Genomic DNA, 26,333 nt, shown 5'->3' on the forward strand with positions numbered 1-26,333 from the left:
CAGGCAATTTGAATTATTAATGAACTGTTTGCATCTGTAAAGATTCTGTAGAGACTTATTCTATTTCCTCAACCATCTGGATCAGGAAATTAGAATCTCAGCTTCTGAAAGGTCAGGTAGAAGATGCTGGAAAGAGCTGCTCTTTTCCAAAATTTACAGCATTGACTCAAACAACATTCCTAGGAAGTCCATCCTCATAAGTGGAGAACAAAGTACCACAGTAAATAGAGTGGGATGCTGAGATAGCAAGGTAGACACATGGTTCCAAAATTATTCTCAGACACAGTAAGAAGGTGTTTCTGCCACTGAAATACCACAGCAGGAGAGCAACAGGTGCAATGGCAGTTTTGTATCTGAGTTTCTATGTCTGTCATCATTCATTAGCTAACAGTCACAGCAAGAAGAGAAGCCCTATTTTCTCCTGCACCTGGTGTCTTCATCTTTCTGCTCCAAAAAAAGAGTATTTGTTGTGAAAGTCGATAAGCCATACCAGTTTAATCAGCTCATCAGCCACTTGGAGAACAGAGAGAGTGATTTTCACTCATGAACAAACGCTGACTTTGTTTGTTCAATCTCCACACTTGAGAATTCTAACACCTCACAGAATCATGGATGTGGAATCGCTCAGAAAATGTATAGTGATTTACATATTGGTAAACCTCTAGGCTTACAGAAATAATCTAATTTGTTCTCTGTACCCAGCAAATTCTGCTTAAAGAACAGCACCATTTGTCAATGTCTAAAATTGACTGAGACTTCCCATAAGAAATTTGTTATTACTGCCAACATGACTAAAAGATATCACCAGTCCTTTGCACTGGATATTTTATTCCTTTAATCTTGCTTAATTATATCTTTTATTAAGCCTGAAATTTGACAGTCTTCTTACAGACAATTATTTAGACTTCAAAAAATGCCCTCCTCCCTTCTAATACTGCTCTTCCCTTTTAAACTGAAAACAATATCCAATCTTACTGTATTTTAGAATTGTAATGAGAGAATTCCCTCCTAGCAAACCAACAAAAATTACATAGATTTGGGTAAAGAATAAGAGGTGGCCTTTTAGGGATTGCTGTTAAGATTTGTGCTCCTGAGCAGCAGTCTCTTCATGACAGTGTATTAGATACTATTAGAAAAAACACAGGTAACTGCCACACACACTACACAGTGTGCTGGAAATAAGAAAAAGCAACAATGTTTGAAAAAAATCCAGTACCAAGCCTCAGAATTTTATACACAAAAGTAAATAAATATCCCCTGCATATATGTCTCAGCAGCCGGTCAAACATTGTATGCCTTGTAACTGTAAAACCTTCAGAAGGGATGCATATAAACAGAAAATGCTGACATTGATTTAGGCATACCAGTTGGTAAATATATATCAAAAGTTCCACCAGACAGTTCCATTACTGTCTGCACTAAAAAAAAATAATAATCCCTGTTTATGATGCTTTACAGTTGGGTGGCAAATGGTACATGAATTATTTTCCCACCCATATTGTAGAAAACTATTATACCTACAAATTCCTGCACATTCAAGCACTGCAGCTTCTAAAACTCTGCAAACAGAAATCTTGCAAATAAGACAATTAGAAGACAAAGGGACAGATGGTATTAGCATCACTGGGGTTTACAGTAACCACTTCCTTAATAGATATCACTCACATCTCATCCAATCTCACTGCATCTTTTAAGCATCTATTAAGTGACAAAGCAATTCTCATTATGTTCTTGGCAAACCTTGCCCATCAAATTGAGTACAGTATTCCCTGTAGTAATCAAAAGTTATGTTTCCAAGCCTGGATTCACCAGCACATTTGTCGTACATAATAGACACCTCAGATTTTCCTGATGAGTGCAAGTCACCAAAGCCAAATAAATTGCATTATATTTGTTTTATACTTCCAACTGCATCATTCATCCCTGCCATTAATTTCTGCCACAACTGAGATGTTCTATACTTCAGCATCTTCCAGTTACGATATACTTAAAACAAGCCCACAAAATAACAATAATAAAAGACCTCAACCAAAAACTACAGTTTTACCATCAGTATGCTTGCCTTGCTTTCCTTCACATGAGACGTATTTACTATTCTTTCATAAATTTCAGCAATGTCTGCTGAAGAGGAAACTTCAAGGGAAACAGAGCAGATTTCTGCTGGAAAAGAATTGTGCAACAAACAATGGCATTTTCAGAGTTGTACATATTTACCTTTGTTAAGCAATGCACGAGAAAGGTATGTGCCAAAGCATGGTCATAAAGCTGGCTTTGGTAATCAGATAATGAAAGGTTTTACTTTATATCAGTGCCTCACTCTTGACATTTAGCTGTATGGTTTTGTTCTACCATCTAGTTCCACAAATCCTCTTCAGAATTACTGAGCACGACATGCACAGTCTGAGTTATCAGGGCCTTATAATTAATATTTCTGAAACAAAATATGCTCTAATCACTTTAGAAACTTCTTGTAAAAACAGCGGCAAAAGCAAAATGAAATGCACAACCAACTCCTAAGTTAAACAGTTACCACAAACACCTGTCAGAAACCCTTTACACAGTTCCAGATGATCCTGTAGAGAAGCCTGGATAGTCTCATACAGTCATCATTTTAGTTGAGTAAATGAACATATGGCACAAAAGTGATAAGACAAAACAATGACTGCTTTTCATTGTGCTTCTGAACTACTTTGTTTGGAATCAGCCAGACAGCAAGACATATTCTCCATATCAGTTTTCAGAGGCATTGACTGATTCAACATCTCATATAACACCACAGAAAAATGTTAACTGTGTAGCGTCTTAAATCCTCAGGTATCTGAACACACTGACTTCCCAAAGGCTTAAAATCTTCATTTTTTTACAATATTTACACCTCACAAAAAACAAAGCTTATTCAATATGCATATGCCTAAATAATGTTTAACATTCACCAACATAACAGAAGTTTTAGGACCCTTCTTAAAAAAATAACAAACATCCATTTCTCTTCTCATTCCAGAACACATTCCATTACCAAATCATTGAGAAGATTTGTAAAATAAAACAAAATCAAATTACTTTCCCAACCTTAGTAGTTTAGTGTTTCTTCACAAAACTATGACCATATTATTGGTCCCTGAAAACAATTTCTGTCTGAAGAGTACTGCAGCATGGACAAATGAATGCTCCACAAACCATTTCTAATGCAAAACTTTCCAATTTAATACCAGACAAGAAGAACTTTGTACAATTTTCCAATAAACACATTGCTTTCTAATTTTAAAGACCTATTTGGAAATCATTATGCAGCAACCTTTTCTCCTCAGTGGGATTCAGCAACAGATTAGCAGCAGTTAAAAACCTGAGATTTGTACCCTGTGGTTAAGCAAAGGAAAAAGCCATGCTGGTTGCTAACATTTTGGTCAAATCTGACTTCAAAGAAAATAGGAAGCTTGGGACTACCAACCGTGATTTAAGTACTCTTCTACATGGGACAAGTTCAACCTTTGCAATAATAGGACAAATTTTAGATGACTTCATGATGGTTCTAGAACCATTCTAAGACTTTCTGCAGGGAAACAGTTGGACATACAAAAGTCCTGCTGCTCATCACTGCACTCAGTTGTGAGCTTGGTACACATACAAGTGAATCCCATTTCCTGCTGACTTCTCTAGCAATTACATTTGGCTTTATGCAAGCAACACTTGCAAATACAATTTTAACATCTGACTGTGAGTATAGCTGAGCTGATTATTGATAACTTGAGCCCAAAACGTCGGTGAACTTTTGAGAGATGAAAAGACCCCCCCATAAACAAATGTTATGGTTTCCAAACACACGCAAAAAAAACCCCTTTAAAATTGTGAGCCTATTGTGAAGGTCCTTGGAAAACTTCAACAGCAAAATTATGAGCAAAACAAACAGGAGGTAAAGAAATTGGGCCAAAATAGGACAAAAAAAGGAAAAAAAGTACCCAATACAGAATGAAACCAGCTGTAGGAGAAATTAAATGCAAAAAGTAATTAGAAATTTGTAAAACAAGAGCATTTCCCAAAGAAAGCAAATGCACATATCCTTACCCCCCCAAAAAACCACCTCACTGTAGATTTCAAAAGAGAGTGTGCACTGAAATAAGCACCAAGAAAGTGATGTAAGGAAGATGAGAGAATTCTCTTCTGACAGCAGAGCTAAAACATGCCCTGTAAAGCCTGTGGGAAAGAGCAGATCTATTCCCCTCTCCTTGTTTCAAGCCATGCCATTTCTCAGACAGAACTGCTCATTTACATCTCCAGACCAATGTTTAGATTCTGGTTCTGTCTGTGGCTCTTGCTCACAGCCCTCTCAGATTTCCACAGCTCATTTTTCTCCTCACCATCTCCCTGCCTTGCTGGATGTTCTTGCCAACCCAAAAGGACAAGACAAACTTTTATGAAGTCATCACTGCCTCTTGTGGTTTTGTACAACTCTGGCCAAATTCCATTTTCACACTACGTGGAATTAGTGCCATTGTTGCAAATGGAATCATACAGTTTGCTTTACTGCGTACGACTTCCCTGCACATTAAATTCACTAAGCAATGACAAATTTCTGGTCCCCAACAAGGAAACATTGATAGAACTTGGGTGTTTGCAACTCTAACTACTAGCTAGGGTCAAAGTGCTAAGCCATTTTTTTCACATTTATGAATAAAACAAAAGTGCAGTTTCCTCAGGAAAAAAATCCCAGTTAACTGAGCTTGTTTCTTAGGCTTGGTTCTTCATGCACTGTTAGACAAGACCTTGAAAGGGAGTGAAAAAGCCCTTGCCTAAAAAGGATGTAAGACTGGTGCATGATGTTTCAAGCTTTCTTTCATTCCCCTCTTGTTTCTGCATAAGTAAGACTATTTTTTCTTAACCAGAAATTTGGTTTATGTAACTCAGAATTACTGGGGAATAACTCAACATAATTTTGATCAAACAGAAGTTAATACAGGAATCACAACAATCTAGTATTTCAATCATTTTTAGAACAGTCTGTGTGTAAAATATCTAAGCATATAACTTTTTCCTCCCTACAGGTCAAAATAAATTAGAGTTCCTAAAATCTAATTTCAGAAGTAAAATTCTGATGTGTGTAGTACACAAATAATAATTATGTTGATAGAAAATCAGTAGCAAATACAAGATTTTGCTGGTAGAAAATAAATTCAAAGACTAAAGTTGCAGCAGAGGCAGAGTGGATGGATCTTCAAGCTTCTTGCTGCAGTTCTAAAGATTAAAATTTAAACAACCCAGAGTGAGAATGAGCAAACTTTTTGTTCAAATATTTCTGGCTGTTCAAATTTAGTCTCCTGTTAAAGCTCTATTAAGAACCTTTCAGAAGCAAACAATGGGCTTTTCAAAAATGAGACAGAAAATCTCTAATAAAAAGAGCCACCTCTGAGTCAAACTGAAGATTATTAAACCCTTTTTAATAAATGAAAGCATGAAAGAATTTTTTCTACTTAAAAATGTAAGAATTCACACATAGATATCAGTCAATAAATATCGACAGATTTAATGAAAATCTCTTATTAGTTTTCTATTCTAAATTGGTTTGCATGTGTCTGAAATAATCCAATTGTATATTTCATAGTTAAAATAACAAAGTGCCTTTGTATGTAATTTTTTAAGGTGACTGCCAATTTTGAAAAGTGATTGTGTTTCACATAGATCAGAAAAGAGTTATAAAACAAGTTACATAATGAAGCAGCTTCTCTGTATAGGGAAGGTCCTTCCTGTTTGTATTAAATCTGAACAAAACTTCCACCTAATACTGTAAATTAAGAGAATATACCAACCTTGGGCTCAGAAACTACAGCTAAGGAACTGCTCCAGTGCAGCTACTACTTCATCCTACTGGCTGGAAAACTACTCAGTTTCTGAGCCTTCCCAGCAGCATTTTAAAGCCAGAGGCAGAAGTGGAAAGAAATAGAACATCAACTGCCTAACAGGGATGGAGCACTTTATTCTCTTCAGTTTCAGATTAATTCTTAGATGAAATATCTACACACATGCTGTCACTACAAGCTAAAAAGTTATTACCAGAACTTATTCTGATCTTTTATTGATTGACGAGAACAGTGGACAACTTCTATCAGTGTTGAGTGCCACAAGAACAGCAGCAGCTGCTGCTGCTGCTATAGATCAGCTCTCAGACTGTTCCTTAGAAGGAACCACTGAAGAAAATGATGCAGTTTCTGCTCAGATTTAGTACCACACTGGCTTCTAACCAATTACCAACCAGACAAGTACATGTTAGGTATATGGGGCCTATGAACAGTTTTCACTGGTTGTGACCCATTTTCCCCATGTGCTACTAGTCATCTATAAGCACAGAATGTTGTCCATGAAAGGATCACAAAAGTTGATTAGGAAAAAACAACACTTGGTCTGCAACACATTTATAAACATGGGAAAATGGTAGGGAGGAATGAAGAGAGAGTAAATATTCAAGTGTTAGTCCTATTTTTTGTAAAGAAAAGCCTTTGTGATTAGACTGCAATATAGTACATATGGATTTTCCTTTCAATAGAGTAACATGACTCACAGCTATTTTTATTTACTTTTCTGTAATAAATAAGATCACTTGATATCAAGACGGTGGAGACACTCTGAAATAAAAAAAATATGTCAGCAGGTATATAACATACACAGACATGCATGTGCTATATGATCACTAATAAAAACTAAGCAAGAAACTGAAAAAAATTCAGCCCGAGTAACCAAACTTCTGACACTTCCCAGGTCCTTCAGCAGGATGTGTGCCAGACAATAATATTAAGCTTTGTATACTCTAGGAGAAATTGTTCCATCCCAGCAGAAATCTTCCAGTAAGGCAGTATGTTATACACATGAAGCTAAGCAGTGGAAGACGTGCTATATTTTCCATGAACAAAACCTTAAGTATCTTCTTTACTTACAACTTCAAATGTCATTTTCTATATGGAATTCATTTTTAACTGTTTTGAACCAAACCTGTATTTAACTTCTCTCTCCCACGTCTAAGTCTACCATGTGAAATTGGCCTATAAATATAAATTAAGGGAGAAAACAGTCTGAACTACAGATCCCATCCTCTCCCAGCAGCATTTTCTGCTGGAACTCAGAAGGGTTGAGGTTAAATTGCAAGCACAGGGCAGAAGAAGCACAACCTCTGTAATGGAGGCATTCCTGTTCCTACCATTCCATTTTGTTACTGTAATTTTGTGGATCTTTTATGAGGTCACACCCCTCCCACAGTCAAGCAATGGAAGTGTATTAGTTGAAGTATCACCTGAATATACAATTAAGAATCATGGAAAAGTGGTTCCTCTATATCCTCAAGTCAATTTCCTTTAGTTTGGCAAGACCAAGTTATGCACTAGCTTGCATATTATTATTATTACTTATTGTATTATTACATCTATAGACACATCACATACACTGTTCAGACTCCAATTATTCAGAGACTGCACAGAAATCAAGTCTGCCACAGGCACTTATTACTGTGCTATGACTAAAAGATTTCAAGAGCTGTAGAGCTCATATTAAATGGTCTAAACCACTTGACTCATCCCACAAACAAAAAGAAGCACAGATTTTCTGGAAGATGGCAGCAATCATGCAAAATGTTCACATTTCACTTGTAGAAATGGAAAGTAAAGAAGGAGCTCTCTCAGTAACCAGCAGTCTCACAGATTCTTTGGACGCAATTAGTTGCAGAATTTGCTCCATCCAAAACAAGTCTATAAACCTAATACAAAAGCCTTTAAAGTCTTAAAACCTAGCACATCTTTGCGTTCTGTGTTTTATCCTCCCTAAAAGGCTACATTAACACAAACTGGGACTGGAGTCTAAATTAAAAGGCACAATAAAGGACAGATGCCTCTGCAATAGAAGAGGTATATTTTTGCTAAGTAACTCACTGAACTATAGTAAAAAGAAGATTTACAGCACTGAAAAGAGGACTTTTGACTTCAGAATAGACATTGAAAGAGAAGAGGTTGCTTTTTGCTAAATAGCTTACTAGTACTGATAAAAGCCTACAACACAATGTAAAATATTTTCAAGGTCATGCATTTCAAGCCCATGAAAAGCAATCTGGTTAAACTCAATTATCTGTTTACTACCAACTTAATTCCAAACAACTCAAATATTATATCTGAAAGCTTAAACCTAGGCCTTAAAAACATTTAAAGGAAAATAAATGTACCTCCAACTACTAAGTGAATTGCTAATGCCAAGAGTCAGATATTTTTAAATTCAACTCCAGATTTGATTATTCATACTCTAATAGCTGAACTACAGTAGCTGAATGAAAAACAGACACTAGCAAATCCACACAACATTCAGACTAGACTTCAATAAAATCAGAAATACCATAAAAGCACACTGAAGGCTCTAGAAATTTCATGTACCATGGGTCAGTAACAGGAGTTAAATGGTGTTACAGCCTTTTAAACCAGACAGAACACAAAAAACCTTCTCTGCAGCTTGATTGTTTGTAAAAAGCTCTCAACATTCCATTTTCAGAAAATATGCCTGAGAACACTGCCAGTCCTACAATGATAAAAGATCAATGTAAAAGAGTTATGGAATTACTGCAGTAATGTACTTTTTTCTATACATAGAATCATGCTGGAACACAGAGGGAACTAGAGGTGAGTGCCTGAGCTGCAAAAGCATTCTTATAGTAATGCAAATGCTTGGAAACATTTCTTCTTGCTTTCTACTTTCTGCTGAACTCTACTAAAAACATGCAGGACAGAGTGATGTTACTTCCAAAATGTTCTTTTTGCAGCATCCTAATTAACACTGCTCTATATCAAGTATGCTCATGGTATCTCAAAGAGAAAAAAACCCCAAAAACATTATGGCCAGTATGGGTAATTGTCTTACTAACTGACATGGCTCAAACCACAAACAGCCTGTAGATAACGTAGAACAAAATTAATTAATGACATAAAGTCTTTCCCATTGAAAATACAACCAGAGAGAGAGCATCACCAGGAAGAAAAATACAGGAGATGTCTGTATGTGTCCAGCAGTGCCTCTAAAAAAAATATTCTATTAAAGAAAATGTCTTTTCCACTGTGCTGCCTGGCAGCTTGCCTAATTACTGTGGTAAAAAAGAAAAATGGATGAAAAACAACTCTGCGCAGCTTGTAACTCTCTATAAGCTCTTTCTAACTTGAAAATTTTATTTTCTCTAAACAAATGTTAACTTCACTGCTAAAAAATGTCTAGGATTGCTGAGAGGTTAACAAGATATACTTTAAGTAATATTTTAATATATCTTATTATAGCAAGACAGTAATTACACTTTATTAATAAAAAAGCAGTAAGTCTAAAGTTTTTATTGACTCATTCACCTAAAGATCCACAGTATTTTTGTAATAATTATCTCAAACTCTCTACCTAAATAAAATTCCAAGTGGAAATTGCTTCATGTCCATCTCCCACAGTGTTTGGTTCTGATGCCAAAAAACCTGATTTAGTGGTAAGGCACTAACGAACGTAAGCTGATTTAATTTTCAATTCTGCATATTATGGTTTTTGGGAGGGGGTCATTTAATTAAAAGACAGACTCTCAAAAGCCTCTAACTCTATACTGCACTTCTTCCTTTTTGGTCTGGACATGCTGCTATGTCCATTCAAAAGATTATCTGCTGGTTTGAGAACCCAGTCGGTTCCATAATTTAATATTAAGCCTATTTAACAGATGGTTCAAACTAGGGTCTTAAATGTTTTATCCATCATCATACAGCAAAGCAGTGAACAGAAGAAAAATGATGGTATAACCCTGCAAGCACCTCCACAGAATTTAACTGCCCTTTAAAGTTCCCAGTTAAGTTTAACAGCAGGCAGGCAACCAAGTATGGAAGTCCCTGAAGTGGAACAGGTAATTCTGACATCAATCTAGCAACTCTGGCATCAAACACCATTTTTTTCCTTCTCCTCAAAGTGAGAGAATAGATAACAGAAGCTACATATATTTCCATTAGAACTTCTGATATAAACTTGAGATGTAATGAAGAAATTGACAGCTTTACTTAAAGGAATTCACCTTGAGGGCTGTTGCAGGGTATCAAGTTGAACTTGTCTCTTCCAATGCTGGGGAAGAATAATGTATAACAGCAGTGCTGAAATTACACTTGTTCTGTATCCTGTCTGCATTCTATTTGATTAATTCTGTCCATGAGAAACAGATGCTATGTTTGATTTTCTCCTGACAACAGTTCAGCAGGGGAAAGCAACAAGCTTGAAGACAGCTCAAGAATGTTTAATTGCTTTAGAAAATGGGACATTAAAAGACTCACCCTAAGTGCACTGTTGCAGATAAACAAAATACCTCTCAATTTTAGTAAGTTTAGGGCTGTTCCCTAAATCACATTCTTATTACACTGCACAGTGACAATACAATGGCACACAGCAGACATGAGGAGCATTACTACCACTGTGCCCACCCTCCCAGATGCCAGCTATAAAATCAGCAAGGTACCTGCTGGGTTACCCACTGACTGTGACATGCTCACACTGGCAAGTAGCATCCACAGCAAACCAACAACTAGGTGGATTTCTCCTTGCTCCCAGGTTTCAGGAGCCTTCCTTTCCCCCCATTTTTAGTTGCTATCTATAATAGGTTTATACTGATTAGCTGCATTAGTGTTGTGTCCCTGATAAGCTGTGATGCTGGGTAGATAATCATCTCCCTCCTGTCCATGACCCTTCTTCAATCTAAGTTGTTCTTAGGTTTGTTTGGTTTTTTTAACCTGCCCTCCTCCCTGACCTCACAGGCCTATTGATCTCTCAATGTTTCAGCAGACAGCTGTAGAATGTGTAGCAAGCTGTTAGTTGTCCTGCTGCATCTTAAGAAATGGATGATTCTGTTACTGACTAAATCAAGCATAATCAGGTATATAATTCCCATCTTGTAGCTTTCAGTGACCATTGCCAGATTTTAAAGGCTACACAGTTAAATCAGTAGCTCTGTTTATCATATCCAGAACTGGTGTTGAACTAGAAGCAAACAAGCAAATAGAATGACTCTAGTCACTAGCGGTAGATTTTCTCACTTTACTCTTCACCAATATTCAGGACAAACCTGGTTTTACTAGCCAGTATTAGTCAATTTGAGGGAACGAACAGATGACGATAAAAGCTTTCCCACCATTCATAAGTGTAAATTACTAAGGAAAACAGTATTGACTTGTGGAGTAATTACCTTCTACACCAGGCCATGCTTGTGAATTTTGGAAAGCACAAGAGCAGGACAGAAAGCAGAATCAAGTAGCCAGAGTGCTATTCTTCCTATCTTATAAGGAATTTCTAAGATGAACAACACAAAGAAACAACTATTGAAAGGAGCTACCTCACTTCTACAACCCATAGTGAAAGAACCATAGCATGAACTACAATTTCATTGCAGAGATAAAATTATTCTGTATGGCTGTTGGGAGGGTTTAGTGTCATCTAGGAGATATGAGCACTCTCTGTTCTTGCTGAATATCATTTTGTACAAAATAGCAATGGAAAGGATTTTCCTCATTAACGAGCCATGATGGGGGGAAGAATGAAACTTAAGCCAGCTAATTTTTCCAGGATCATAATGTTCTTCATTTTTAGGTCATTTGAGTTCCATATTAATTCTAGAAAGATGGACACTTTGCAATCCCCCTGCTCCCTCTCTCATTACATATGTAATTGTAAAAGCTACCATGCTGTAATAAAACATTAATCTCTGTACTTCTTATTATGGGATCACAGACTCACAGTGATGGATAACCATGTGTCAGAGCATATTTCCACAGTACACCATAATATCACTGAGTCATCACATGGAATAGGAAAGCACAAGTCCAAAGCCTTAGCTAGACTACACCTTTTTGTTTGTTTTTAACCTACACTAATGTAGCTTTTCTGAGCCATATCATATACAGAAGTACCTGACAAGTTATTTTGTCTTAGTCATATCTAATTGAATAATTTTGCATATACACAAAGAATTGTGTCTATCTTCTGAAATGTGCCTTCCTTGCAGTGTTAAGGGCAAAAGTCATTAAACCCAGGAACAGTAGTACATGACATGGGCATAAACACTATGCAGATTTAAATGAAAAAGACTGAAGAGATACTACTTCATTGCAGTTGATATGACAGCACTTGCTTCGTAATACAGTAATTACAGAAATTAGTACACTTCTTAACTTCTCTGAAGATTTTTTTCAATGCAGTTTATTTCAACTGCAGGCCTGCAGAAAAAAAAAATGGCACCTATCTCCAGAAGGTGTTAAAATACAAATTTCTAATGCAGATTTTTACTTCTTTTTTATGTGTTTTGTTGCCCAGGATAGCCACCTGGATAGTCTACCAATACACCTGGAAGATACATTTACCTATTGACAATACTATTTACAACTGGTTTTAGATTAAAACAAAAAATTAAAACAAAAACCCAAACAAGCAAAACCGAAAAAAAGAATCTAAAATTTAATCTGTGTTATGTATTTAATTGCATATGCCCAATTCATATAAGCATGTATGAATCAGTCTCTCACACAGACTACTTAGACAGAATGTGCCAATCTCCCACAACCCTGAAAAGAGAAAACAAATTGCAAAATCATACCATCTTACTTGTTGATTCTTATAAAAAGGAAAGTTTACAATGGGAAATCCCCAACTGTACATCAAAACCATCAAAATCAACATCATATTATTATCAATGGGATGGTCCAGTCTATGCAACTAGATTATACACGTATACCTTTAAATGTATATTTTTCCTACATCCTATCTAATGTGAAATGTTGAGTTTCATTAATCAGTGTTACCCTCTGTTATAGGGCAATACTAACATTAGTTAATTTTTTTTTAAGTGTTGGAATTTCTAAGTATGTAACATTTTCAGTGCTTATCCAAACTGGGTTGTATATAAAGTTGGTTTACCTTCTCTTGGATAAAGGGTAAAGAAATACATAGTAAAATGTTTACTGTAGACATATAGGCAGGACATAGGAATGGCAAACTAATTATTTCTTACCATCATTCCACAAAAAACTTGGTATTCATAATTCTAATGGTCTTTAAGGATTAAAAAAACTCACTCATTTCCATAATATTTTACACTTCCTCTTGCAGTTCATGTGAGCAAACAAAGCAAGAGTAACCTTTTGGAAACTGCAACTTTTATTTGTATCAGATGTCAGCTTTAGTTTTTAAGTAACACTACAATGCACTCTTTCCCCAGATATGTTTTCTTTTAGTTCTCATTGTTTAATTATTGCCTTTAGCACAAACCTCAGAGTTAACAGCACATCAACATCCACCTGACATCAAGGAGTAAATATAGACAGACATGGCCAACTGCTCCACTTGTCAAATGAAGGTAATATAAAGTGCATGTGATAAATTAAGCACATCTTGCTGGTGCCACAAATCCCTGTGAGGAGGTGGCAGTCATTTAGCTGTGTTACACATTAACAACTGCATCTCTTACAAGCAAATAGGTGTGAACAAAACGTACAACAAGCAAAACTGTTCTACATTTAAGTATACAGAGTTTACAGAGTTTAAACATCATCCAAAGTGACATAAGACAGCCAAATGTGTTGTGCTCTTCTTTGTCTTCTAATCTATCCAAGAAGTGCTCTAGCCATAACAGGGCAGACTGCTCTGACCTCTGTAAAGCAACTATTTTTACTCAGACTTACAAAGCTGAAGTACACTTCTCACAGAAGTGCTCATGTCTTTCCATTGAAAATGGAAAAAAAAAGAAAAAGTGCAGAGGATTAACTCCGATGATGTGCACACACCAGTTTTATGATGTAGTTGCACAAAGCTACACAAGCTGAACACTCCTCACTGAAGTGTCACCTGTATTTCCCTTGGCCTTTGAAACTACTTTGAGTTATTCTATTTTGAACTTTCTGCCAGAACACCTGTTTCTTTGTCCTTGTTCTCTCGAAGATACCAGCAGAAAAGGTCACTTAAATCCATGCCAGTTCAAAAATTTAGCTCTAATTAAACTGTAGAAAAAAACAACCATAAATAGAAAAACACCTTGGTATCTAAAGAATGTCTATATTTTCAGAAAGTACTGGTAGTTAAGAATATTCAAAGACAACAGTTTTCCTATAAGGAGACAGCACAAGGCATCACACAACTCAAACACCTAAACCCAAATCTAAACATTGTGTGTACTACCATCTATAAATCACATTTTCCATGGATGATTCGTAAGCATTTCTAAAGGAAGGAGGAAACAAGATTTCAACATGTCACACATAAAAAACATGAAGTAACATCAGGGAAAGAATCCAGATCTTCTAGATCTCCCAGTCCCTACATCTTACAATCAGTACAGTAAACCTCTTCAGCATTTTTGAAGAACCACAGTTTAACATAAAGGCAATCTAAATTAAATAAATTTTACTCCCTCAAAACTTAATTAAATTCAAATTCCACCATTTCTTACAGTGAAGAGTAAGAATGAAGTTCCATGCTCAAAATGGGAATGGGGGCAGATATTATTTTGCCTTTGTCTGAAAAACAACAGATTTTTTTGGAAGTCAGATTTACAGCAAAGGAAAACAAAGAATTGTGAAGTTAACAATGGAATCAGAACAAATTTCTGAAACCAGCCAGATCTCTCAAACAGGATTTACTAAGAAAAAGAAAGCATGTTACACAGAGTACTATCTCAAATAGGGATTAGAAATAGGAAACTCATGTAAATTCTACTTTCCTGTAGAGATTGAACAGTAAGTATTAATCTGCCAGTTCTGTGAGATTCAGCATTAAAGTGAAAAAAGGAAAAGTATTCCTCTGGTGAAAGGACACAAGAAAACCCTTGCAATTCTCATTCTAAAGCAATACATTGAAGACATTTTAATCAATAAGGATCATTGTAATGTTATCTATATTTTTTCTTTGTCATTATCCAGCAGTAAAGAATGAAGAATACACTGGTGATTATTAACAGGCAAAAATTCAGGAATGGGAAATATTGGTGAACTTTGATACAATTATAAGTAAATATCTAATACTCAGAAACAAACAAAAAAAACTCTACTACCAACATACCAACTGAATGTCTTATTTCCCCACATATTTTCTTCCCCCTCTCTAGAGTGTTTGCAATTGACAGTGCTTCTGAGAAAAACATGGAAGATCTGTCATACAAAAAGGAGTTTCACAGACATTGCAAAGAACACCTTAATCTTAAGAGGCCACAAATACAGTCTAACAACAAATACCTTTACAAGTATTTATAATCTTCAACCTTTTGCAAATTCTTCTAGCTCTGAAAGTTGGAGTGTAACACCAGCTTATTTGGAGGTTTTGATTGGCTGACTACTTGATTTCAAAAGCAAAAGGCAGATTTAGGTGAGACATTAATTTATTATTTCCTTTATTGAAAATTTCATATAAAAAATCATCAAAATAGTCCAGGAGAGTAAAACCTAGTAAAAAGAAACTATTTTGGAATCCAGATCTGTGATAAACTAGTTGCATATGGCAAAACAAATAATGCCTGCACATTTAAGTAACTCAGAACCAGCAGCTCATCTTATCCATCAGGTGCACTTCCTCCAATTTCAGACTTTCATTAAACCTTGAAATCAGAGTCTTCTTACTTCTAAATCAGTACTATCATCCCAAAGGATTCTACACTATTTTTGTAGCCAGTAACCAGATACTGTTTGCTGCCAAACACTAGCACAATAAGCACTGCCCAGCATAAGCCACATCACAATCAGCTCTGTCTTCAGGCAAAAATATTTGCAGTCCCCACTGGAGCCCAGCTGTGTCAGGAAAAGAGAATCACTGCATACAAGCCTTAGAAACATGCAGCCATCACTACAGTACCTCCTAATAGCAAAGAAAAACACAATGTAGAAAGCAATTACAGCTTTTCATTTGAGTTTCTCATCCCCTCCCTGTTGCAAGAAGTGCCAGGGATTCCTCAGTGACTTACACTTTAGAAGTTTATTTCTAGTGAAAAACTAACTGGGGAAAATATCTATTGTGCACAACTCAACCAGGTTACAGTTACACCCAAGAAGAAATGATACTACTTGTTGTCAATGTTTTCCAGAATCCAGAATACAATCTATTGACATTGTCCACTTATTAGGACCCAAATCCACTTTATCATTCAGGCAAAACCACTGGAACACAATGACAAGACAATGGGATAAAGTTTCTATTTACTACATAGGCTGGATTTTTTCTTCTACCAAAGTCTTAATGGAACACAAATTCTTCCACAGTCAGATCATCCTGTAATAGTCATTCCCTGGAGATGTGCTCTGCAAGGAGGAGAAACAAGAACAAACAAAAACACCCATGTGCAGATTACCATTTATTCCTGTTCTACTAAAAAGAAGTATTAAGGGCAGCATTTTGCAACAGCTGAATTTGAAACAACTAGTACAAACAATAAAATATTTTCTTGCTCCAAAAACTCTATGCACAAAATTCAGCTTGTATATGTGCTTCTGAAATTTCCAAGAAGTGTCAAAATTTGTTTCAATCACATGTGGCAATGTAATCTCAGCACAGTTTCATTTTCCTGATGACACACTCTGTGGGCAGAGTTTGGGGATGCAATACAGAAAAACAGAAATCTAACATTCTTTTAAATTTAATGCTGATCTAATAGACGTTAGATTAAAAAATTCTAACATACTTGGAGTTAGGAGTTTTTTCTTCTAAGGTTCCAGCAAATTACAGGAATCTTAATTCTCTTATATTAAAATATAGTCAGTCAGGGACTTTACTCCCCACAGCTAAAGCCATGAGCTGGAAATCTGTGCTATGCAGGCCCTAAAGAAAATTTCAGATGATACAGACAGAAAAATTAAGAGAAAAATTTTTAAAATGTAAGTCACTTGGGGCTTTAAAGTATAACTTTGTTTTTTAAAATTTCATCAGGTCAACAATACTGGAGAAGTATGTATTTCTTACAAATTTTAATCTATGTACCTGTAAGTACTCCTGTCTAGGAGATCAGTAAGAATTGCTCTCTGCTCATCAGTTTATCCAAGTCACCCATTAGCAACTTAAGCTTCTGAAGTTATGAATAATATTTCTGTACAGTGTCAATGAGCTGATAGTACTTTTGGCCAAAGGATTATTTAATACTTTATAAGGAACATGATGCAAATAAAAATAAATACCACCTTTCATGTCTTGAATTACTAAAAGCTACAAGGATTCACATGGTATTTTTTAAAGCAATAGAGCGCAAGACTGATGCTCATAGCTACATTAGAAACATTTATATGCAAAACACTGCTTTTTCCAATCATGAATTTCTTTTAAGATTCATTATTGCCCTATAGCACTTTTGTCTGAAAAGACACTCTAGGAAGATGACATTTCTTTGGTTAGCATTGTTGTAGCTGACAGAATGCATAAAAGGCAAACTGCTTTTTCTCCAGCTTTCAGCTGGAGCCAATCAAGTGCAGAAATTCTCAGCCTCTTCTCATCTTGAATTCTGGATTTTGAAGTTTACAGAATAATTGTAGCTTTCCAGCACAGAATCATTTTGTCACATAGACCATTCTAACTCACATAAATGCTACTGGTGCCCTAAATACCATTGATAAAAAAATCTTGATCTTTTGCATTGTAGACATGTCAGCCTGATTAAAAATCATTGCATATTCTTAGCATTAATGCACATTTCATTATGAAGAAATGATCTCTGAACACACCTCATGCTTACCTTCCTATGAAAAAATAATTTATACCTGGGTAAATTTCTTTTTTCTTCTCTCTTGAGGTGCTATTATAGGGCCTTGCCTGGATTTCTGGGCCCTGCTGTGTTAAACACTTGTACAAAAAGCTAGTCTCTGTTCTGAAGAACTTACGGAACACTTCATTTTATTTTTAGACAACTGAACAGAGTGACTGGAAAATACAAGTGAACATCATGATAAGCACTGTTTAATCACTGTAAAGTCTTCACAGGTATCACAGCAAATAAGTTTCAAAAGGATGGACTTAAAAGGAAGAAAGGTGACCTCAAGAAGTATTTAGAGGCAGCTTCTTCTAAGCACAAGGAAACGTAAAACAAAAGGGGCTTGTCAGAAAGCTCGATAAATAAACCAGCAAGACTCTTTGCTAATTTGTACTTCAGAATAAAAACTAAAAGCAAGTGACACAATAGATAAGCCAGAGCAGACCACAGCTAAGCAGCTGGCAAGATCCTGTCACTAGTGTGCTTGAGAGGGAAGCAGGAAAACCATGCAGAGTGGCTAAGTCAAGCGCTAAGCAAATGACCATAGCAGCAGAGCTCTGCATTGATGTCAGCTGCACAAAATTGGATTCAAGGTTCACAGAGGAAGAGGTTTTTCTCAGAGTGAGGGAGAAGTCAGGAACTGGGAAAGCTGTTTTGGTGGTACTGTTTCCAATTTTGCTCTAGTTCAATGCAAGATACTGTGGCAAGTTTTTAAAGGCAATAGCATTTAGCATCATGCAAGAGTTCAACACTTAAAAAGCCCCAAACATTTATTTCATTAACAGAGGCACTTCAAGCAACACCTCTACTGTCTATTCACCCCTGGGTCATCAGGTCTTATAAAAGCCCCACTGAGTTGAAAAGCCACCTAGAAAATAAAGGTCCAGACAACATAAGTAGCAGAAAGATGCTTCATAATATACTGGGACAGAAAAAAAGCCAGAGTTGAAGAGGCAGTGTAATCTGGTCCAAATCTGCAAGTGAGAGATACCTGAGCTGGCATGAATTCAAGCCAGTGCAGCCACGTGGGGAAACAATGGGGCACAAAGTTACCACAGCAGGGGTGAGCTCACAGCCTCTGCCTCTCTGCAGGCTCTACCACCTAGCTGAGAATCTGACTCACCCCACAGCCTCTGCCAGCTCAGCAGTTCTCTACTGCACTCCACTGCTCTGCTATGCACCAACAACTAGCCATGTTCACCAGTAACTGCAGCCATCTGGTTCTGTTTTCCAGGCCTCCACTGAAAACATTTCTGACATCAGCACTGTCTCCAAAGGACCTAGAAAACTTCAGTGATTTTTTCCAGAAAGCAAACCAGAGCAGAAAACTGGATGAATTTAAATGCAAGATGATATTTAATAATTTAATAAACTATTCCAAATGGTGAGAAGTACCTAACTATGTGCAAGACCATTTTTCATCTGCTCACAGATCTTCTGACTTGGCCATTCTGAACCTGTACCAGAAAGGATTGGTTTGCACTTCTTTCTGCCTGCTATGTGTGTTTTCATGGTATCTTTTGCACTGGTCACTGGCACCTCAAGCAGCCCTGCATAGTTAACTAAACCAAGGAATTGATGCAGCTAAAAACTGTAGCAGCACTGATTTGCTTCATGTTGAAACTGAGCATGGATCTGCATCCCCAAAGTACTGCATAGCACCACAGCACACCACGTCGCAGCTGACTTTGGAATCTTTATGTGACTACTTGGAGATAAATTGGTAAAAGGACAAAAAGAGAATCTAAATGAAACTCTCTATTACTTGCTGCTCTGCCAGATGACAGTGTTACTATTTATATTTCAGTGGATCCCTTCCTCCGTCAGAAGGACCTCAACTTTCAGACACATCCTCTGAAAAGAATGTACAGCTTTTGCCTCTGCTTCTACCAGTTTTCTTACATTTCACTTTTTGCTGTACCAGAAGTTATTTCCTTGCTGCTCAGGTTTATTCCATTTTCTCTGGCCACCAGTCCTTTGTGGGTCTGTTCTTCCCTGAGAAAGAAAACACTCATCCATCTGAAGTTGTCTTAAACTATTCAATACAATGTAACATATATGGACTCCACCTCCTATTGAGTTACTATCCTTCTGCATCCTCTCAAGCCTTCTGTTTACTGCAGCATACTCAGAACAGTCTCAATAAACTGATCCTAGAGCACATGCAGCTTCTCTAAAAACGTATCCTGTACGATTTCACAACAGTCACTCTCACAAAAATCTATTCACACAAGAGAAAGCACATTTTGGAAAGGCAGACAAAGTTTTTAACACCTTAAACCACAGAATACAATTTATTAGATTAAATAACAATGCTAGTAAATATCTGCATTTTCTAGAGTACATTTGACACCAATTTTTTTTTTCAAAACCAGAAGAATATTAAGCACTAAAGCAGAAAATTTTTTTCCATATTAGATTATTTTAAACTGTAGCTTAGACATTAGTCTCATGAGTGAAATAAATATTAGGATACCAAACTGCTTGACCTTGTTTCTGTACAAGTACTGTGCAGTACATAGAACTATAGACATTGTAGGTATCTGCACCCAAGACAAACCCCAGTGACAGCACACTGCTGTAATATTCAGCACAACCCTTTCCTGGGGACTCTTTCAAAGCAGTCACTTACAAAAAACTGCCTTTTGGCAGATATCACTGTAGCAGATTTTTTTTTTTCCCTTTTGCCTCATGTTAAATTCTTGCTACACCGTTCTGGGTGTGTACCCTTCCTTACTAGGTCACTTCTCACCTTCATGCCTGTAATTGGTGAGTAATGATGCCATAATGGGCTACAATGTCACTGAGGTGCAAGCTGAATCAAATTCAGTGTATTAACCTCACCAAATTAAATTTTCATTTGCAGAAGGACATTCAAGGGATACAGATGTAAAACAGAGTTAAGTTATCCACCCACTCCAAAAGTGTGACAAAGGATGCTCAGTCTTATCTTAAGCACATCAAATATTCTTTGTCCAAAATGAGGCTTGTGACTGCTATGAGACTTCTTTAGCCTTGAGATTCTTTCAGCACAAACGCTGAAGATACTAAAAAATTTGTAAAAAAAGAAAGTTTTTTAAAACATACCCTTTTCCAACCTCATGTATTTAGCACTGTGACCCCAAAATACATGCCAAAAAAGACAGAGAGAAAGCACTATGACCCAACCATGTGCCTGGGAAAATAGCTTTTGGAACCACAGAATATGGGCAGGCTCTGCTTTGCCATTTCAGAGTACAAGTTCCACATTTAAACAATAAATGAACCATGAGATCAAACACTAGCAACTGCTACATGGAACTGATATCAATAAGCATAGAATCTGTATGGCACACTGACTTCAGAACACAGATTGCATGTGTTTATTAGTGTGTACAGTAAAAGGACAACAAACTCCAGAACTTTGTACCCATGGCTAACAAGGAACACAAGAATGCTTCTCAAAGCTGGGTCAAAATCTTTTATATTAAGCTTACTTGCAACTGACACCAACAAGGCAGAATTAATGTCACGTCATGAAAGTTAAGTAACAGGTAAAATATAACCTCCATTCAACCACTTAGACAAAATGGAAGCAAAATAGGAATGTACATGGAGCTCACAGAGCAGTGACTGTGTTTATGGGCAGTTCACTTCATGCAAGTTTTTTCAGATCTCTACCATCACCATCTTATTCTCACTTATTAATTTTTTTAAAGCCTAGAATTCATTCCAGCTAACAGTGGCAAGCTAGCAATAGCATGATGCCTTAATCTCCAGTTCAATTTTATGAAAGATCTGTAAAGCAGCTATCTCAACAACAACTCATCTCCTTCCCTTTATCACATCTATGTGAATGTCTCTGAATCTTACTGCTCTGAGAGTTACCAACTCAAATGTAGCCATTTTCAGTTTATTTTCATTTGTTTAACAGAGAGTCACTCAGCTATTCTATAAATGTAACACTACCATGTAGACAGGTATCCCATACTTCCTACATGAAAATTACAGTATTATTGTTTGCTTATCCTGGATTATGGAAAGTCCTTATTTCAACTCTGCAAACACAGCATAAAAGAAGAATATGTGCAAAAATAAAGCTCTGTTCTGGTTTGTTTTGTCCAAAAGTCCACAGAAAATTATTGGTTTGCTTCTTCAGCTGCAACAATTAATTCATTCTTCAGACACAGTGATTTTTAAGAAACCAAAGCAAAGGCCAAAACATTGTACAAATGGACACCAAATTAATTTCACATAAAAGGAATTATTTGAAAATAGAAATAAAAATCTTCAGCAGTAATCTGCAATACTAAATGACATAACTAGCCAGAAAGACCACATAAATCAATATTAACAGCCTGTAATAGCTCTGCCAGTAAAAAGGATGGCCGATTTAAATAAGCTTTTTCCAACACAAAACATTCATTTTGTTCGTACTGCTACTATTTTAACATGGGACTCAACACTACTAAATCAAACTCAGTAGGGATTGATTACACCATTGATTACAGTGATAGAGAACAAAAAAAATTATCCCAGGCCCTAGGTCAGAGGGCAGCACATCTCTAAAAGCAGTGGTGGTATCTCAGAACTCACAATATTACTAAAGACAGCTACAGCAATTATTTTCCTCTCGTGGCTTCCCAAACACATATGACATTTTTGCACTATTACAACTAGCATTTATAACTTCCTTTCACAGCAGCTTTGACTTTAAATAAATACATCCAGAACAGAAGTAGCAAAACAATACTTGTTTTCCCTGTGATAGCCTAGAAAACTGTTGGCCAGGACTTACCATCATACTACCCTGCCTTACTCATACTCTGTGCTCTGGGTGGCAGTTTTGGGGTACTGAACTGAGTGGGGGATGCTGTACAGCCTCTCTTTTTTTCTTGCAAGTGTTATTACTGCCCTCACAGCATTCCAAGAATGTAATGCTTAGCTACAGAGAGCAGATTTTCAACAAATCAGTTCAGTTAGGCACAAAATCAAAATGGACAAATCTTCACAAGAGCTCAGAACAGTCAGTGCTAACCTCTTTTGAAAATCTGCCCCAATTATAGATGCCAAGTACTTGAAAACCTGGCTCCAAGCTCTTAAAAATCCATTTTTGTATGTTCAAAACCAACACTGCAATCACTAAAGGGAACTCCTGACACTGTTTCTCTACTGGGGAGGAACAAGGCAAGAGGCAACCTAGAAAAGACAGATTAAATATACCAAAAAAATCTATTTGAAAAGACAAAGCTTACTACTACTACTACCACATTTACTGGCACCATCCAGTTTCAGATTTAGCCCCTTTTTTATTTGTGTATTAGTCTTTCTGAGCCAGAATTGAGCACATCTTCCTTTTGCCAATTCCTCGCTGAGATCAGTCTGAGGTGTTGCTAGAGACAGAAGGTAAGAGCCAGAACAATGAGCTGGCCTGAAAGAAAATGTAGTAATCCCTCACACCTTACTTTTCCTGTAACCAAATCAGGTTCAATGTATGTAAATTATCCCAGGTTACACATCATGTCAAAAAAGACAAAACCAGAACATTCATCCAACTGTAAATTTATACAGTTGTGAAAGAGAACACAACCATTTGCTATTTATGTGGGCTAGAATGTTATCACTTGGCTGTAACTCACACCCCAGAATTCACTTCCTAAAAGAAAGGGTCGTGCAAAATGAGATTGAATTATACATTTTGAAGCTTTCACAGCTTTGAACTTTAATAAAATATATTAAATACCAAGGCCAAAATTCTGCCTTCAGCACAATGCTTTGTCCCAAAAACATGAATAAAAGTGCTTCTATTACTGGAGTTTCTTGGAGGATATTAGAATTTAGCATTAGAATTTCCATGTTCAAATGTAAAACTGAAATTACAGTTTTGGCCAATTCGTACAGTTTAGCAAGTTACTTTCCATTAGTTCCCTGAACTGCCACATAGGAAAAGAATCATCCCTTTTCTGCTATGATCAGAGCTATAAGAAGTCTCCAAGCATCTGTTAAGGAACTCTTGCCTTTAAAATATATGCATGAAGTGCTTGGCTTTTTACGTCTGCCACCTGCCCTGATAATTTAAACATGTTATTTTCCTAACAAAAACTATTTTTACTGTGGCCACAAATACAGACTTTTCAAAGAGGCAATGTTAATCCTAGCTTATCTAAACATAGATGATTCTTAAGAGAAAACAAAACCATAAGGGATTTAATGTAAAAAATGTTGAAATTCCCTGGTGTGTAATTACATTATTCATTAGCAAGTAACCTCAAGTGGGTGTAATTTAATGTTTCCTTCCTGTCCCTTGAGCAAACACAACACAGAATAGCTAATCAATTTGATCCCAAGATCCTAAAGCCTCAATAAAATCTGATGGAAGCTTACAGAAGAGCCAGCCCAGGCTACCCTCGAGGATTAAGAGTGCTTACCCAATTGACAGGTTCACTCACTTGAGAGGGGGGATGGCAGATCCATGTGCTTCCTGTGCTTTCATCACTTCTCTGTAATTGTAGAAGAAGGACATTGTCCTACAAGATTTACTTATCATATGTAGTTGCTTTTGCCTAACTCCACGTCTGTGCGCTGGGCTGGTACCTTGTGAGATGCCCTGAAAAGAGGTATTTTTTATTACATCTGCCTTGTCTGTCCCTTCAACAGCAATGTAACTAGGCTTTGATTTCAGCTCGGTGCAGCCTGGGGAAGGATCTGCACACCGACAGAAGAAAGGTTAACCTATCAAAACAATGCTTATTTAATAACAAATTATTTAAAAACACATTTAATTACTTAATAAAGCTACTGCCATTGGAACACCTTTTCGCTCCAAGCTGCCTAGCAGGGTTAACTTCCAACGACAGCACTGAAGAAAGTGAACCGAGAGCTGCACAGGTCCTGCTCCGGGGAGCTGACAAAAGACACGGTGAGAGCCTCCCGCTCACCGGCCTCTCTCAGCTGCTGCTACTCCTGCGCTCCTCCAGGCTTTTGCCTCACCTCTTTTCTCCCTTTTTCCTTCCTTCTGCAAGGCTGCCGTGCCCAACCCGAGGGCAGGACAGCCGCGGCGCCCGGGGCTGAGCGGGGCTGAGTGCTGAGGCGCCTCGCCCGCCCCGCCACAGCTGCTACAGCCGCGCACGCGCTGCCGCACGCGCTGCCGCCCGGGTCCCGCTTTCCCGCCGCGCGCGCTCTGATTGGCTGTCGGGCGGAGGGGCTGGAGATGCGCGCACTCTGATTGGCGGCGCGGTGTGAGGGCGGCGGTGCGGTGTGAGGGCAGTGGGGCTCAGGGCGCGGTGTGAAGGCGGCGGTGCGGTGTGAGGGCAGTGGCGCTCAGGGCGCGGTGTGAAGGCGGCAGGGCGGTGTGAGGGCGGCGGCGCTCAGGGCGCTGAGAGGGTGTCGACGCTCAGGTGATTTGGTCAGAGATTCTCCTGTTCCCGGCAGCCAGATGCTCTGGTGAAGGGTGAAACTTCAGCCGCTGTGCTCCTCCAGATGAAGTATAATCTGTATGTTATTCACCTCCTTGTTATACTTGTTCGGAGGCATCTAATGCTGGCCGCAGAATAACGTGTCAGTGCCCTCTTGAGGAATAGCCTCGCTTCACCTTACCTGTATCTTTCTAATGCTATGCAACAAACTTTTAACAACACAGTCCTTAACCTAGCGGAAAAGTGCCTTAATTGATTACAATGAGTAAACCCTGCCACCTCTATTGATGCCAAACTGCCTGACTTGGGTTCTTCATAATTATGTTGGCTTTTTGCATTAATGTGCGATCTACAATGTTTTGGAGCAATCCCATACTCTTTATTTAATTAGTTTGCCTGGCCTGTGTATTAAAATCTTTCTGCATCTTGAAAACTAATTTAATTTTCCAAATACCAGAAAGATAATCGTATTCTGTAAGAAATTTGACATGATTTTTAATATTCTACTTGTCCATGCCATAGCCATTTTTCCAGTGCAGTAGTGGTAAAAGACTCATCAGTGCTTGAAGAATTTCTGGAGATCTGTCTTCAGCAATAAGCTGTTTTTCTTGAACTGTACAGATTAAACACTTATTATACAGTACACGTTTAATGAAAACAACATGTTCAGTGTACGCCTGTGGGGTATTGCTAAATACAGAAAAACCATCACAGAACTTAAAAGAAGGATGCAGTTTTCCTCTTGTTCTCAATGATTGGCAGCAGCAATGGGCTGGAAAAGTAATAAGGCAAAGCAATAGGAAAAAATAACTTGGCTAACTGAAATTCAATGTAGAAACTATTTTTTTAATAAGGTGCTCATTTGGGGTATTATTATACATTTCCTTTTTTTCAGAACTATTTCTCCTTACAGAGGTACCAAAATTGGAGATCAGTTTTCATGAGACCTCACGGCACCTCCTTGTGCATGCAAAGCTGTTCAGTTCTCAAACCTGCTCTTCCTACAACCCCTAAACTCTCTGCGTTTAATTCATTCTAATTTCAACAATATGTTATGGCCAGGTTTTTCAGGGTGCTTTTTTTTTTTTTGTCAATGTAAAGGGAAGTGGATTGTACTAAAAATATTTGAAAGTATGTGGAAACTAGATTGCAAATATTTAGTAGGTTTTGAGATTCAGGTGTTGGAGTTTACTGTTATGAATGTCTGG

General features: G+C 37.4%; 1 protein-coding gene across 2 annotated transcripts in view; it reads right to left on the reverse strand.

Annotated features, from left to right (window-relative positions):
• SMPD3 (sphingomyelin phosphodiesterase 3) overlaps nucleotides 1–26,333 on the reverse strand; it is a 98,873-nt gene that overhangs the window by 61,240 nt on the left and 11,300 nt on the right. The window contains exon 1 of one of the 2 annotated variants that reach the window (XM_085071801.1): nucleotides 24,701–24,821. The exons of the other annotated variant lie outside the window; for it this stretch is intronic. The gene's annotated coding sequence lies outside the window, so the exon portion shown is untranslated. Of the gene's footprint in view, nucleotides 1–24,700; nucleotides 24,822–26,333 lie in introns of those variants that run through there. 2 annotated transcript variants of the gene reach the window in all.

Source organism: Lichenostomus cassidix, chromosome 11 (assembly GCF_008360975.1).
Source record: "Lichenostomus cassidix isolate B80296 chromosome 11, HeHo_3.0, whole genome shotgun sequence".
Classification (NCBI taxonomy): Eukaryota; Metazoa; Chordata; class Aves; order Passeriformes; family Meliphagidae; genus Lichenostomus; species Lichenostomus cassidix.